At 37.9% G+C, this 14,897-nt stretch overlaps 1 protein-coding gene and 1 long non-coding RNA gene across 2 annotated transcripts in view; one reads left to right on the top strand and one right to left on the bottom strand.

Moving 5' to 3' along the window:
- LOC115246328 (hemicentin-2-like) overlaps positions 1-14,897 on the top strand; it is a 129,584-nt gene that overhangs the window by 41,818 nt on the left and 72,869 nt on the right. The gene's annotated exons all lie outside the window — the stretch shown is intronic.
- LOC115246312 overlaps positions 3,826-14,897 on the bottom strand; it is a 61,211-nt gene continuing 50,139 nt past the window's right edge. Inside the window, exon 3 of the long non-coding RNA XR_003885652.1 lies at positions 3,826-4,453. This is a non-coding gene — a long non-coding RNA (uncharacterized LOC115246312). The remainder of the gene's footprint in view (positions 4,454-14,897) is intronic.

Genomic DNA, 14,897 nt, shown 5'->3' with positions numbered 1-14,897 from the left:
CTCGTCCCGCCAATAGTCCTATGCATAAAAGGCATAGTCGCGGAAAGGAAGAGGGTACCGTTGAAAAGGAGGAAGAGAGCGGAGAGCGAAGGGTGGAGGGAGGGGGGGGAAGGAGGCCGGCTTTGTAATGCAGAACGACTCGCGGTCCCAGGGGCAGGCGAGGTAGCGTCGAGGCTTCCGGTGAACGCGGGAGAGAGAAACGAATTGTCACGCGGATTGTGTGTCGCTTTACCAAGATGAAACGCGAAGGTCGTAACCTTAACGAGACGGAAACCGTGTGCCGTGACGGGGGCGGCGGTAAATTTAATTAACCCGGCGAGCACCCCGCTGGGAGGGGGGAGGAGAGGGTGCCGTTGCTATCGCCGCCTACACGTATGAATTGTAAAACCGCGCGAATATCCTCGGAGGATATTAAAAAGAGCGTGCGCCGGAAGCGCAAATGAAACCCGCGCGCGCCCCCCTCTCTTCCCCTCCTCGCCCCCCCCCCCACCCCGTATTGTTGCGCGACACGAGAAATGCGAGAGCGGAAAGGATGAGAAGGAGGAGAGGGGCAGGGGGGAAAGGGGAGCGGCCGCGGATTCTTTGATACGATGACTCGTCGATTTAGCTCGCGCCAATTAACGTAACTACGACGTTAAATTTGAATTCCCCCTACCTCCCGCTACGATCAGGGGAACGTGAAAATGGAGACATTGCGAGCCGCATATCAGATCGTCATGGAGAGCGCGATGCCAACCGCATTCGCGACTTTTACGTTAATTACAATGGCGGTTTTGCATCGTGACACATTGCTCTGTCTGGATGTAATAAAGCGTTGCTATATTTATATATATATATACCGAGTGTACCGAGAGTTTCGCGTTTTTTTTTTCAATCGCTGATATAATAGGAATTTTAAGTGGGAAAAATACCGCCGTATGTGTCTATGTCGAGACGTTGATGGATTGTGAATATTTAAACGATTTGAAAAGAATGAAACAAATTATTTAAAAAAGTGAACATAGATGATAAAAAAAAATCTCACACGCTCTAATTAATTCGGCAGATTTTAACAATTTATAAAGCACGAAACGTTTAAATGATGAAGGAGTGAGAAAAAGTATATGTACTTTTTTATGTAAGGAATTTGTAAAATTTTCGTCAAGATTAGAGAACGCGACTTTTGATGCTACCTGTATGCATCACAAAAGGTAACGCGACGCGCGATTTCGCCGGGGCCTCGATTCCTTTGCATTTCGTACAACCGTAATCAACGACAATAACCATCGATCTTCCAAAGCTACCTGCGCTTCCTCCGACCCGCGGAAAGACGGCGAGGAAAAACGTTCTGTAATCTTGATCGGGCTGTGGGTCGTAGAAAGCGGCGATAAATACTATCAACCGCGGCGGCGGCTGACACGGCTGAGCTACGACGGGCTGTGAATCCCGGATCTTACCACGTGGCAAGCATACATTCCCATCCATTGTCAAAGATAATAGACAACTAGATATGCCTGTATAATTTCGTGATAATAACGGTTTCGCTGCGATATGTGTATCACGAAACAATTGATACGGAATAAAAACAATGTTGAATAAATGCCAATATTTACGGCAGAAATATTGATACGAAGAACGAGGCATGACGGCCAATTAATCTTCCGGACATTTCACGTCATCGTTCGCATCGCATTTTACGCGTGTGTGTGCGCGCCCATACAGAATCATGTGTCCCTCTCTCATAAAATTAACGGTTAAATAATCGTAATTGAAATGGCCGGTAATTTTATCGTCCGTTAATTTCGTATGCGAGAGGGACGATATTCTGAATATTGAAATGGAATGGCGAATGTTATAATGTAAAGTTTTGACAACGCTGCCGCGCGCCGTCGGTGGAAGAAGAGTATTAAATTAATGTCGAATACGAAAGCAGAAGGGTATGTGGGGTTTCGCAAGTGAAAAAAAAAAAGAAAAAAAGAAAAAGCTCCGTCGGCGGAATAATACCACGCGGATGGCGGTCGGAATGCAAATTGCCGAATGCGGTCCATTCGTGCAACGACAGTGGTGACATTATGGTGACGTCGTGTTGACGTCAAGGCGACATTCAAACGTCGCGGATTCAGAACGTCAAATAGCTTTTTTTGCCCGCGAAAAAATAGCGTATGCAAATCGCCCGGCGCGAAAACGCGGATTTTCTTTCGTAAAATTCGCGCTGCGGGATCTCTCCGACGAAATGAATCTCCGTGTGTTACGCGTGTTTCAGGCTCGAGTTACTCTGCTTACTTTTCCACGCTTTCCCGTTCGTTGGTCGCTGGAAATATTATTGGGACCACCTATGTCACCGTGGGTATTCCTATCAGAATTCGTAATTAAACTTTTCAAAGCTCCGCCGGCGCCGTGATATGCGTGCTCGCGCGCGCGCGAATCTCGAATTGCGATGTAGCAATATGAAATATGAATTAATCGCTTTATTGTAAATTCTCTTCGATGTTACACGGGAAGAGATCGCGCGGTAACGTTACCGCGAAAGCCGAATCTCACGAATAGTCGAACGAGATTAATTTTACCATTGCTCTTCAACTAATTCCCTCGAATATCTTTCGGTCGTTACGCTCTCTCGTTATGTCGTTTACAGCGTGATCTCATCCCATCGTGAGATGAAAATAATTTAATTACCATTCAGACGCGTTAAATCTTTTTCTCGCAAGGCTGATCTTTTCGCCCCGTTTTCAATTTATTCAGCAAGCTTTTACGCTTTAGTTCATCGTATAATCCGTCCGCCGTTGGCTATTTATTTGCACATTTAATAACTCTGATCGAAATAAAGAAAGAAGCTTTAACGCATACTTCTCTCGTCGTTAAACGGTTTATTTCACGTCTCTTTACGTCCTCTTTTTTTTTTTTTTGCCGTCTGTTGAAAGTTGAAACTGCCGTCCGAATATACATATCCGAATATATTGTATCTCCGCATTTATTTGATTATACGGTGATAAATATCAATCGATGATATTCTTTTTCGCGTATCACGCTTCATTGCGCGCGCATTTAACGGGTTTTCGTTGAGCATACTAATTACTAATGAAAAATGGTCGGCGCGTTGGGTTGTCGGGAAATGACGCGGCGGCTCCGAATAGCTGTGATAATTATGAAGATAGCACATACCGCGCACGAATTATTAATATTCATTAAAAGTATAACGGCGAAACTTTTGTCTCCCATTTGCGGAAACGAGATGAGGGCTCCGTTTAAGAAGCAATTTCCTTTAAGGATAACGTCACTATACATCAATGTTCATATAAGCATCGCCTTGATATAGAGTGATAATCACTATATCACGATCGCGCGTAATGAACGAATACAAGCTCAACCGCATCGCGTTTATTATGCATCAATGTTCATGTTCGCCTCTACTTTTTCTTTTTTTAATATTACTTTCTCGCGCACGTATTACTTGCGGTGCTTTTCCTAACGCGGGAAGCGAACGTCGGAGACGGTTAACGAGTTTGCGCTCGAGATGCGAAGTCCGCGACTGGAAACTTTCGCATTGTAATACGAAGACAAGTCCTTCTCGTCCGTTCTCTCATCCCTCTCTCTCTCTCTCTTTCTCTCTCCTCGTTCATCTTTCTTCTGCAATCTTTCGCTTGTCTTCTAAATTCGTCATAGACATCAAAGACTTTCGTGGGTATTTTCTTTCGTCCTCCATGTTCATCATCAGTGATGGATTTCTCGCCATATCTCTCTTTGATAAAAAGAACCGCAGTGATTATAGGAAAAGATAAGCAAAAATTGTTAAAGCAGATATTTATTTATAACGACGTGATAATAGTATATTTATTAAAATATTTTGTCTAATTTAACTTTTCCATCTTTTTACAACTTAGCATTTATTATTATTATTCTAGTTTAATTATGCCATTAGAACCGTCTTTCAATTAAATGAAAGTTCCAACAATTTGTTATGTACTAATGTTTCACGCTTTTAGACTCTGCATTTACTAAAACCGTCGCTGTTGATCTGCTCTCTTCTCTTTATCTCCATCTATCCCCTCAGCGCACGCAGTGATGTAAGATACTCGCGATAATTAGGCGCGACTCCTCCTCCTCTTCACCGACGGTAAATACCGTCGAAAGTTCTGACATCGTCGGTTCAAGTCCCAAGTAGATTCAGCACGATACCTCTCTTCATCTCACACCGAGTCCCCCGTTAATTTCGAGTAAGACGCCTTGTGAGTTGCACGGCCGGGCATCATCGTTAAGCGTTCTTCAAAATGTAACGGCGTCAACTTGAACGCCTTTCTAGGATGATAGAAACGCGGGGCTTCTCTTCTCTCTTTCTCAGAGTTTCTATTATCCCTCCCATCCGTCATGAACGCTTTGTCGCCTGATGCGGGTATGTCATCTGCGTGCGCGCGAGTTGTAAATCTCTCCGTGCAGGCTATAAAATCTTCAAATTTGTTCACCGTCAATCTCTGCCCTAAATAGATAAAATTACATGTTGGATTTCGTTGGGTAATTGTAACGACGACTATACAAGAATTATGTTAATTATGATATGATATAATCGAGAAACATCGATACCTCTTTCTGAAAAAGTTACGGAAAAAACAATGCTGTTTTTCAATAATTTACCGGCGATATTATATATACGAATAATAGATGAAAGATACTTTTGTTCAAATATTATATAGGATTCGTTATTTATGTTGGTAAATAGCAATAAAAACTTAATCAATCGTGATTACACGCATGTTAACCATATTATTACGCAGTTATCTCTTTGTTGTTGCTCGTTGATTAAAACAAATATTACGAATGGTCTATATATTCGTGTGCGAAAGATGGCTAACTACAATGATGTGACTGTAGGCGATTTAAAATAATTAACGCGTATATTGAATTGTCTAGTCACAAAAATTATTATTTTCTAAATAAATGGCCTTGTGTGCTTTTATTACGGACATATATTCACTGAGCGATTCGGTCTACATTTTACAGCCTACATTTTACAGTCGACATTTTACAACATTATACGGCCACGTATTAGTAAGAACATTATCGATCATTGAATATTAATTGTATTAATATTTCAAAGATACTGTGTGAATTTTATCTTTTTGATTTTAATCGAGAAAATTAAAAAATAAACGTTTCGTTGATTATCAACGATCTTGAATCTTTGACTATAAAAGTATAGACTGCCAGTCTCTCACTTTTCTTATAAGATTTCTGTGCACCACAATGAATACAACATCTTCGATATTTAAACCCCGCCTCATCGACCAAAGACCCGGAAATAAACTGCATCTATTGAAATACAATTGTATTTTCTATCTTTTAATTACAAAATAATATTTAAAAAATTAAAAATTATAATTTTTGATGTATATAAAATGTTTATAAATTATTAAAAATGTAAAATTAATTATTATTAAAGAAATGTGCACAAGAAAATTTATAACAAAATATTAATATAAATATAAAGAGGAAAAATAAATAAGATAATAAAACAAATGTATACAAGAAATGTAATATGTATTTAAATATAAAATTTGAATATAATAACAAATAATAACATTAATAAATACATAAATCAATACATAAAACATAAATAACTTTTATATTAATATTTATAATAATTATTTGTATATACATTTACTGACCATTAAAAATAATCATTTTTATTTAATTCTAATTAATTATTGTAACGCCGATTTATCGAACATTACGATAATATACACAATTTAGTTGGAAATTTATGTATAAATAGATATGTAAAAGAGCTTTTAAATCTCATCAAAATGTTTGTTCACTGTGTCTTCCTATTATACATAGCTTGATCTGTGATAATTCCATGATGCAATTAAATCGAAATTCTGTTTTAACAATCTCTTGAAATATTTTTTTGATTGATGTCGATTTATATATTTTATATGAAACTTGATGACATATATGACTAGTACTCTGCCACATTTACTATTGAATATTAAGAACAATCGAATCATTCTTTATCTTTAGCTTTTAGAATAAGCGTTATGGCATTACTTAATTTATAACATAATGTGACATATATTTTGTCATGTGTAATAAATCAGACATTTGAATAGTAAAATTTTTAGTTCTCTCATTATTCAATTGGTCGATGGCGGCACGACACATCTTGACTACAAGTCTGAAGTTAATTACTGGCAGTCCATATTTTTATAGTCAAAGCCACCGTCCCGTGCAAGATAATGCAAAGGCCACGATACTACAATGTTCGTTCACGCGATGCAGGATGCCCTTTAGAAGGCGTGAAGTATTCATTAGATAAAACATAAGAGCCTTCATCGATAAGGCTTCAAGTATTGGCGAACACGCAAAGCGGAGGGAAATTGATTTGGACAATTCGTCGGGAGGAAACAAACAGATTCGAGAAATAGACGCGCGAAATTGATTTTATTACGCGCACCGGACACATACTTTGCAAGTTCTGAATTTTAACTTGGCCATTGTAGTCGACTGTACGACACACGGGAGAACGTATCGCAGGAACGTACGTAATGTCCAACGAGATTCGCTTTAGCGAACGCGCGGAAGTAGTTTCGCGTTTAACTGCAGCCTTCTGTACAAAGTTCTAAACAGCCAATAATGGCGATCTATTAATCGCGGTATGTAGGCAACGATCGATCGAGCTGTAATCCGCAAATGTCGGCTCGTAATAACATATACGACCAATAAAATCCAGCCACGTTGATATCAATAATAGCAGCTAAATTGTCATTTTAAACGCGTATTTTTATATACATTTTTAAAGTATTCAGTTGTATTATAAATATAAGTAGATAAATATACGGAAAAAATATATGTCCAGAGAAAAATTTTACAAACATTGATATGACTGATAAAAGTGACTTTTATTACGAATTGATTCCAATGGAAGAGTTTCATTTAAAGTTAGTTGCTCTTTGTACAATTGGTCTAATTTATTTATAGGCAGTATTATATTCGCATAAAAGATTTAATTATAACGAGAACTTTATCGAGAATAAAATATAGGTATTGTAATTTCTTTTCTATGTAAAAATATCCAATAAAAATTTTTATCTCTTAAAGTTACGTTAATAAAAGTAAATTAATCAAATTTTTTATTAAAACAATATAATTTTTTTATATGCACTCTCTCTTCTCTTTACGCGAACATTGAATATAAATATGCTGTACTTTCTAATATATTAAATTTCCGTATTTTATTAATAGCATTTCAAAAAACAATGATTGATTGCTTTATTTACTATATGTAAAAGCTATTTAGTAAATTACAAGCGTCAATAATATTGAGATTCACAAACTAGGTGACCGTGCGTTATTTCAGAATCAAAAATAAAAACTGGAGTAATGGAAATATGGTCACGAGAGGAAGCGCATTTACCTCAATTAAAAATTGGTTTAACCGTTTGCAATACTGTAATTATAAGCTATATATAACTACAACGGAAGTAAAAATACACAAAATTTTGTTCAATAAAGGATCACAAATAGAAATAAAGCTTTACAATGGGATTGATTACCTACGCGCGATTTCGACAACTTTATAAACGAGGCATGGACTTATCATGAGAATAAATATTTACCGTAAAATAAATAAATTTGCTTAATAAAAAAAAAAGAGAAATATTAAAAACAATTTTTCACATTGAAAATTATCACATAAAGACTATTTTTAAATGACACACATACATAAAAGTATTTTTTAAATATTCTGTCATTCATCTGCAATTTAATATAAGCTTTTCTTAATATAGATATTAATTGATACAAAGATCCAGGTTTTTTTCTCATCTCACGCTGATTCAATTATATCCAGAGAGTTCCTTTTAGATGAAATTCGCTACAAGGCTAGAAATCTCACAGAAAGAAATGAAACAATGAGAGAACGACGAAGTGGTTCAATAAGCAACTACAGATTCTATGAATCTTTCCGATTCTATTGTTTTCAAGTGCATACATACACACATAACAGACATGAGAGATTAAGCGTTCGAGATTATGATCATCCAGAGCTCCTACAATTGTTTTGCATTTTAGCAATCATAAATCTTGCTTGATTTGAAACTGACGCATTATGAATCGTATACAGATCTTTGTAGAAATTTATTTTTTCATGTCATAAATTGATATATAATTTGAATAACTAATATAATAAAAAATAAATATAATTTTTAATTATAATGAACATAACATAATATAATTTTATATTTTACTCAAATTAATATAACAATCATAATATAGTTTTAATCGGAACATGAATAATAATCAAATAAGTTCGTGGTTATGTCATAATGTTTCGACATCGAAACAGTCGGCGCAACCGACAGATATGCGAAACGCCGTATACGCGCTTGCGAAATAGAATCTTCACGTAATAACGAACTAACTGCATTATTCCTGTAAACGTGATTTAATATCTTGGCACTGCAACTGTACGGTTGCTAGGAACGCGCAAAGACAATCCTATTACAATGCGCCTGGCAAGTTCCAGTTTCATGTATCAAGGTGAGACAATGAGATCGGGGATTTCGTGGGATCTTTATGTACCAGCGACCGGCAAAATTCCCGTTGCTCTCTGCCTGCATCTCGCAGACTCGTCGGTCGGGAAGGAGAGGAGTCCTCGGAGCAAACAACTCCGTCTTCCTCGGAAGCCCGCAATGGACATTAAAAGCGCGCGGGCAACGTACGACGCGCGACCCAGGCTAAATTTATCCACGAAATACTGAACATTCCCCGCCGCACACGGTGGAAAACGAGCCGGCCCGTACGTGGCCCGCTCGTTTATAGACCTCGTCGCCGCGTTATTATCGCGGCCGAGAGTTACGAGCATCGTCCGGTTCGGGATTCGCCGAGCCAGACCTCGCCTACGACCAGAACGCGGCTGGAATGTCTTCCGCGAGATCAAAAATCATTCATTCGATTAAGCTTTAGAATGAAATTGAGCGTAAAAACATGCGTCCATCATTGGTTATGTAACCTGGGAAAAGATTCCGAAAGAATATCTTTTTTATATAATTCTATGTGAAAAATACAGAATAAATAAAATATTTTTTCGAGAAAATAAAAATTCTTCGTTTTTAAGAAAGTCGATTTTAAAGAATGGAGAGAAAATTAATAATATTTTTTGCCATTTTTTTAAACTTAGATAATATATTTTTTATAAAATTTTAAATTTTTTAGAAATGTCTGTATACATTGTAACTTTCGCAAATTTTCGATATATCGGATTAAATTTTTTTACATGAATAGAATATTATTAAAGGATGATTGGTACTGAATTTGGTGAGTGCCGGTGAAAGAAATCATTTTAATTTTTATTTCGCTCACAAAGCTTCCTCTATGAGGAAGCAAAAATTGAAAAATCCGCATGCTTAAAGCAGCTTATTTTAACTGGCGATATAAATCAACAAAGAAAAACTAGCATATATTTCAATAACGGCTATCAATGTATACATAGAGAAAAATCAATTTTAAAAAATAATTGGAATGTTTACAAAATCAATTTTTTTTAAAACATCAATATTAGTATTTTTTTTATATGTTGTACGTTTTAACATCATGTTTTTCTATTCAGTTGCTGTTGAAACGAATTTATTTACTTGTGGCACAACGTCATTCAAAAGTATCGTTAAAAAGCAGAAAATATTTTTTAAAATCTCATTTTGAAAACAAAACGTTGCACAAAGATTTTATATATTCTGTTATTTATTGTTTATATAAAATCCCCAAGTTGCATCACTAATAAACGACCATCCGATATATCTTGCATTTAAGTACACGCTTTATATATTTCTCTACATATAATTTTCTTATTACACTATTACTTTACTGTTAACTCTAATATGATTGATATAATAAAAGAATTTAAAATTATTTTTTTTCAAAAGAAAGGAAGAGGAACTATCTTTCTCAGGACAACTACCTTATAAATCCACTCTTTTCCGACTATCCTTCGACTATATGAGAGCAATGTGTCTCGGGTTCCCGACTTTCAAGGATTCTCAAATACGTAGAGAGTCCCCTTTTTATTATATTAAATTGAATATACCAAGATTCCTTGCATTCTTCACATCGATCGCGTCGTGACCGCGTCCTCGAGTCCGGATGCCGTATGGCCGCACGGTGGTGGGTCGCGAAGTCTCTTTCTCGGCAAATTGTTCAGGGGAAGTTTATTCGGGCGCGAGATCTGTTCGGAAATAGCGCGGTGCGCCTCGCTGTCCTCGCCGAAAGACCGAATTCGAGACTCAGCGTTCATCATCTCTTGCTGGTTTTCGCAGTAGACGCGGTCGTGATTCTCCGAGCGGGGGAGTTTTTCCTTCCGGAGAGCAAGTATAGACGAGCTTCCGCGATGGGTCCGTCTTGTGGCATGTCTCGGATCCGTTAAATGGACGAGGGAGATCGACGGCGCGGATATATACGTGTGGCCGCAAATATTTGCGGAGCGCTTTTGTGAAGTCGCGAGGCAGTTTCTGCCCGTACGAGGAATCCGTTTGCCTTCGAGTAATCACCTCTCCATACCTCTCCTCACCTCACCGGTCGATCGATCGATCGATCGATCGATCGATCGGTGAAAGGGAACTCCGAGAAACGACTCGGTGTCCAACGCCAGTTCCGCGTAGAAAAGGTATCGTTAGTTACTTTATTGATATCGAGCGTGGTACTTAAATCTGACTTACATATCACATCAAGTCGCCAATTCCGACTTGGGCAACATCAATTTCTTAACGCATGCTAAAGCGTTTTTATGTCAGAAAAAAGAAAGATATTTATTCTTTTTAGAAAAATTATTCCGTTCCACTCCTTTTCTTTTCCGATTTTTCTCTCCACTATTATGACCGAAATTTCTCCCTTTTACGATACAAGCACGCTATCAGCATCCTTCTTTCGATATGAATAATGAACCAAGTATAGATACGTTTCTCTCGAAATGCCGCATCTCCGCTTCGCTCTCATCGGTGCGATACGGGAAGAGAGCGCGAGAGGGAAAAAAAGAAAAGGAAAATACTTAGGAAGCGGGAATGGGGACCATACGACACTCGGGAGAATCGTTTCTCCTGGCGGATACGGAGTATACGCATTAAAGGCATTTTGATATTATGCAAATGCGATTAAGCGCGCGGAAAGTAACATGGTTCGCGCGCGAGTGCACAGAAGAGAGGCTTGTGTCGTTCCCTATGGTCTCCTCTCGGGATACTTTCGAGAAAAACGTCGGTGCTGCTGTGCACGGCGTGCCGTTATCAACCGTATTCCACGTTAAACGCCCGATCGCGAAACGTCGGATGTATAAAATCATATCCGGCGCATCGTACATAAAACCACTGTCCCGATTTGCACGAATCGCTTTCACGGTAATCTGTCGAGCGAATATAATCGAACGAATCTGCGCTTTATATTCAATCAACAGCTTTGACCTTTCCCCTCCGCTGTTCATTGCAATTTTTTTTCCGTGGATGGTATAATTAATTAAAATAGCATTGCAAAGTAAACTTGGAAATAATGAAAGAGGTAAATTAATTTCGAGTAAAAGAGCTTATTGTTAGACCAAAATGAAAAGACGTTTTGAAATGGATTATGTTTCAGAATGATACATAAACTGATTCAGAAATGATATTGCATAAAATACGATTAAACGCACGAATTTCTGAAGAATTATTTTTTTTAATGATTTGACTACAATTGTATTCTTTTTTTGTTTCTTTATTTCAAATAATAGAATATCTCCTCACCGTTTTTCGAAATTTTATCTTATAAAGAGTACCAGGGGCGGTCTTTCACACTGTATTGGCCAACAATTATCGACATGTAAACGAGTTTTCAAAAGTCAACAAGTGTTAGCCAACTCTATTGTCCAACAAAGTTGTGAATTCAGTTTAGAGCGAAATTCTTTGTTGTCCAACTTTGTTAGGGATCCGTGCAAATAGCGCATAGACAAACGTGAACGTCGTGCTCGGATATCCATTAGCACATATCATAATACGAGGCGAGTAGATGAAAGTCCGTACATTATCTGCAATAATGGATGCCATTAAACGTAATATACTCCCAAAGTCACTTTCATTCATTAAATTTTCCACATCATAAATTTTTCTTTTTTTTTTTTACAAAGTTTTTCGTTTATCTATATTCTTCTGTAAAAAAAAAATCACGGTCATTATACGAGAACGCTGCGTATAATAGCGCAGCAATTAAAGAGAAGCGTTAGCGAAGACGTGATATAATACGAAAATATAATACGAGACGCGTAATGTTCTACGCGAGCTTTTCCGTTTTCCAAAACCGAACTAACCGCAACCCCGTAATGTTTGGTAATACATGTTTGGAATAACATGTCGGAATGTAGTTTAGCAGTTATAGCAGACGCGGAAACCTTTTGCTAGCGCGTGCGGAGGGGCACGCGAATTTACCCCTGGGGAAAATTTTATGCATATGCGCCGGAAGTGGATTCTGTATAAGCGCGCGGAGGGGGGGGGGCGGGCGCGGACGTAAATGCGTTCGTATCGATCAATGGTACGTTATGGGACGCGTAGGATATTAGAATACTTCGCATAACGTTGGGGTTTATACGGAACGCGCCCTGCCCGCGTCCACATACGAAACGCCGACATTCCATTGATGCCGAAATGTACCTATTACGACGACCACGAGGCCGCAGCTCGTGGCCGCAGCCACGAGCTGGCGAGTCGCGGGTCGAACGTGACCTAACCAGAGGCTAACCTCGGGTCAAAACGGGACCCGAACGTCCAGAGTTGAAATAAACCTCGCCAACGTCAATATGCGCGTTATCGGTTTTAGGAAAATATAATCGTGTATGTACGAGACAAAAGTCAATGTGTGCGCAGCATTACACAGAAGCGAACTACATTTGATATTGGTCTGGTGGTCTACTTTAACAATCGTATCTTATAATTTGTAACTTCTGCTTATTTTTATTCTGAAATCCTAATATACGTGAGATAAAATAAAGTTATTATATCAAGAGACTTAAAAATAATTACACATATCATTATAACACTTGCTTTGTGCAATTTTATACAGAGAGAAAGTTTGCAAAAAGAAATATGTAATTACATATAAATAAGAATAAAAGAATTTAAAAAATAAATAAGAATAAAAGAAATATGTAATATGAATAAAGAAAATATGAATATAAGGATAAATAAAAATTTAAAAAAGGAATGTAATTAAATACATATACATACACATTGCCTACTAATTAAATGTAAACTATCTCGATTTTTCCACGAACACCGCCTCAACTCTCTCCCATGAATTTCACTGCCTAAAATAAAATTCGCAGAGCGTGTTAAACTAACGGGAAAACTTGGTCGCGAACCGACGATGATTTACACGGAAATAAGTTACGTGCTTCGTTATAAAGCAACCGCTGCGGCCGCTCGTCTTAAAATACGACGCAACGCGTGTGCGTCGAACCGTTAGATCGTAACTTTACACATGTGACGATACACGAGTATTTCTGCGAGAGATGACGAGAATCTGAAAATCTCTGACACAACGTTGCAATTATTCGAACGCGCGTTTCATCATTGTTATATTACATCCGCTACATATCCGATAACAAAAACGGATATAATTATATGAATTGTCATCAGCAGTTTAATCAATGATATGTACAAACGGTAGTTAATACGAATCGAGTTGTATCGTAAAATTTAAAATAATAACTAATTTACGAGTTAAAGTTAAAATTTGCTTTGTAGAATTAAAATTTTTATTTTCATGAATTTTTATGTACAGTTACTTTATAAAATTTTCGTGGTAAAATCATTTTAAACAGTTAGTTCGACATATTTACGATTTTGAGATTAAATTATATTGTACAGGGCAAATCTCTTTTTAGTTTAATTCATAAAAGAATTATTAATTTTACATTTTAAAAGGCTAAAAGTGTACTTTTGCGCAATGTCAAACTTATAAATCTCGAATTGTTAGATGTATTAATTTTTGACATAGCTGAATCAGTTCCTCTTTAAATGTATCGCGAAATGGTACTAGAGTCAACGTCGCATGTTAACATTAAATAAACATCAAACCGTCGCCTAAGGATCAACCTGTATTTTCGCAATATTGTATTGCGTAAACGCGCCGGATTACTGTGCGTGCGTACCGTGAGCGTAAAGGTTTCTCTCTATTTACATCACACGCACCAGCGACGCGCGCTTATGGCAGTAAGTAAACGGACTGTAAAAGATATTCAGAAAGCCCGTGTGTGTTCTCCTCGCGATAGCGCGCGTGTTTAACTTAGACGAGCTCCATGTCGGGGCAAAGGTAAGTCTCGAGAGCGCGCAGTCGCCGCCGCCGCCGTCGCGGCAGCGAGGTTGCATAAAGTCGAGGCAATAAAAATAGTTGTAAAAGTCGGGCGTTATACCGAGGCGCGTATCTCGGCTCAATTTATGCTAATAGAGTTGGCCCGGTCTGGTTGAAGATGCATTACGTTTATCGCGCCGTGCAACGTTCCGTGGAAAACACGCCTAGATGAGAAGAGACGCGCGCCACGCGAGGGTCACCCCCGTGTCTTCGGCTAAATCGATTCTCGCATTCTACGCGAGATTCACTTTCATATTGTCCCCTATATCTCGTATTCACGATATTTAATTTCGGACAGGTGCGATCGAGCGGCGCTTTTCTCTCAAAACTCGTTGTAAAGAGACGTCGCTCACTCGAGAGTTGCGAGAACGCTCTTTCTTTGAGCGAGTCTGGCGAGTTTTCAAGAACATCGTTCACACCTGGTCCGGCCCAAAGTTCGAAATTTTCGACGTTAAATATTTTACAATTCAGACAATTATAGTTGGATCTATATGTATACGTTTCGAGAAAATTACTGTTTGCTCTAATCAAATATAATAAAAATTTAATGATAATAATTTAATAAT

This window comes from Formica exsecta, unplaced genomic scaffold (assembly GCF_003651465.1).
Source record: "Formica exsecta isolate Colony F162 unplaced genomic scaffold, ASM365146v1 scaffold1473, whole genome shotgun sequence".
Classification (NCBI taxonomy): Eukaryota; Metazoa; Arthropoda; class Insecta; order Hymenoptera; family Formicidae; genus Formica; species Formica exsecta.
The sequence above is the reverse complement of the archived record's forward strand: the minus strand, read 5'-3'. Positions and strand labels throughout refer to the sequence as shown.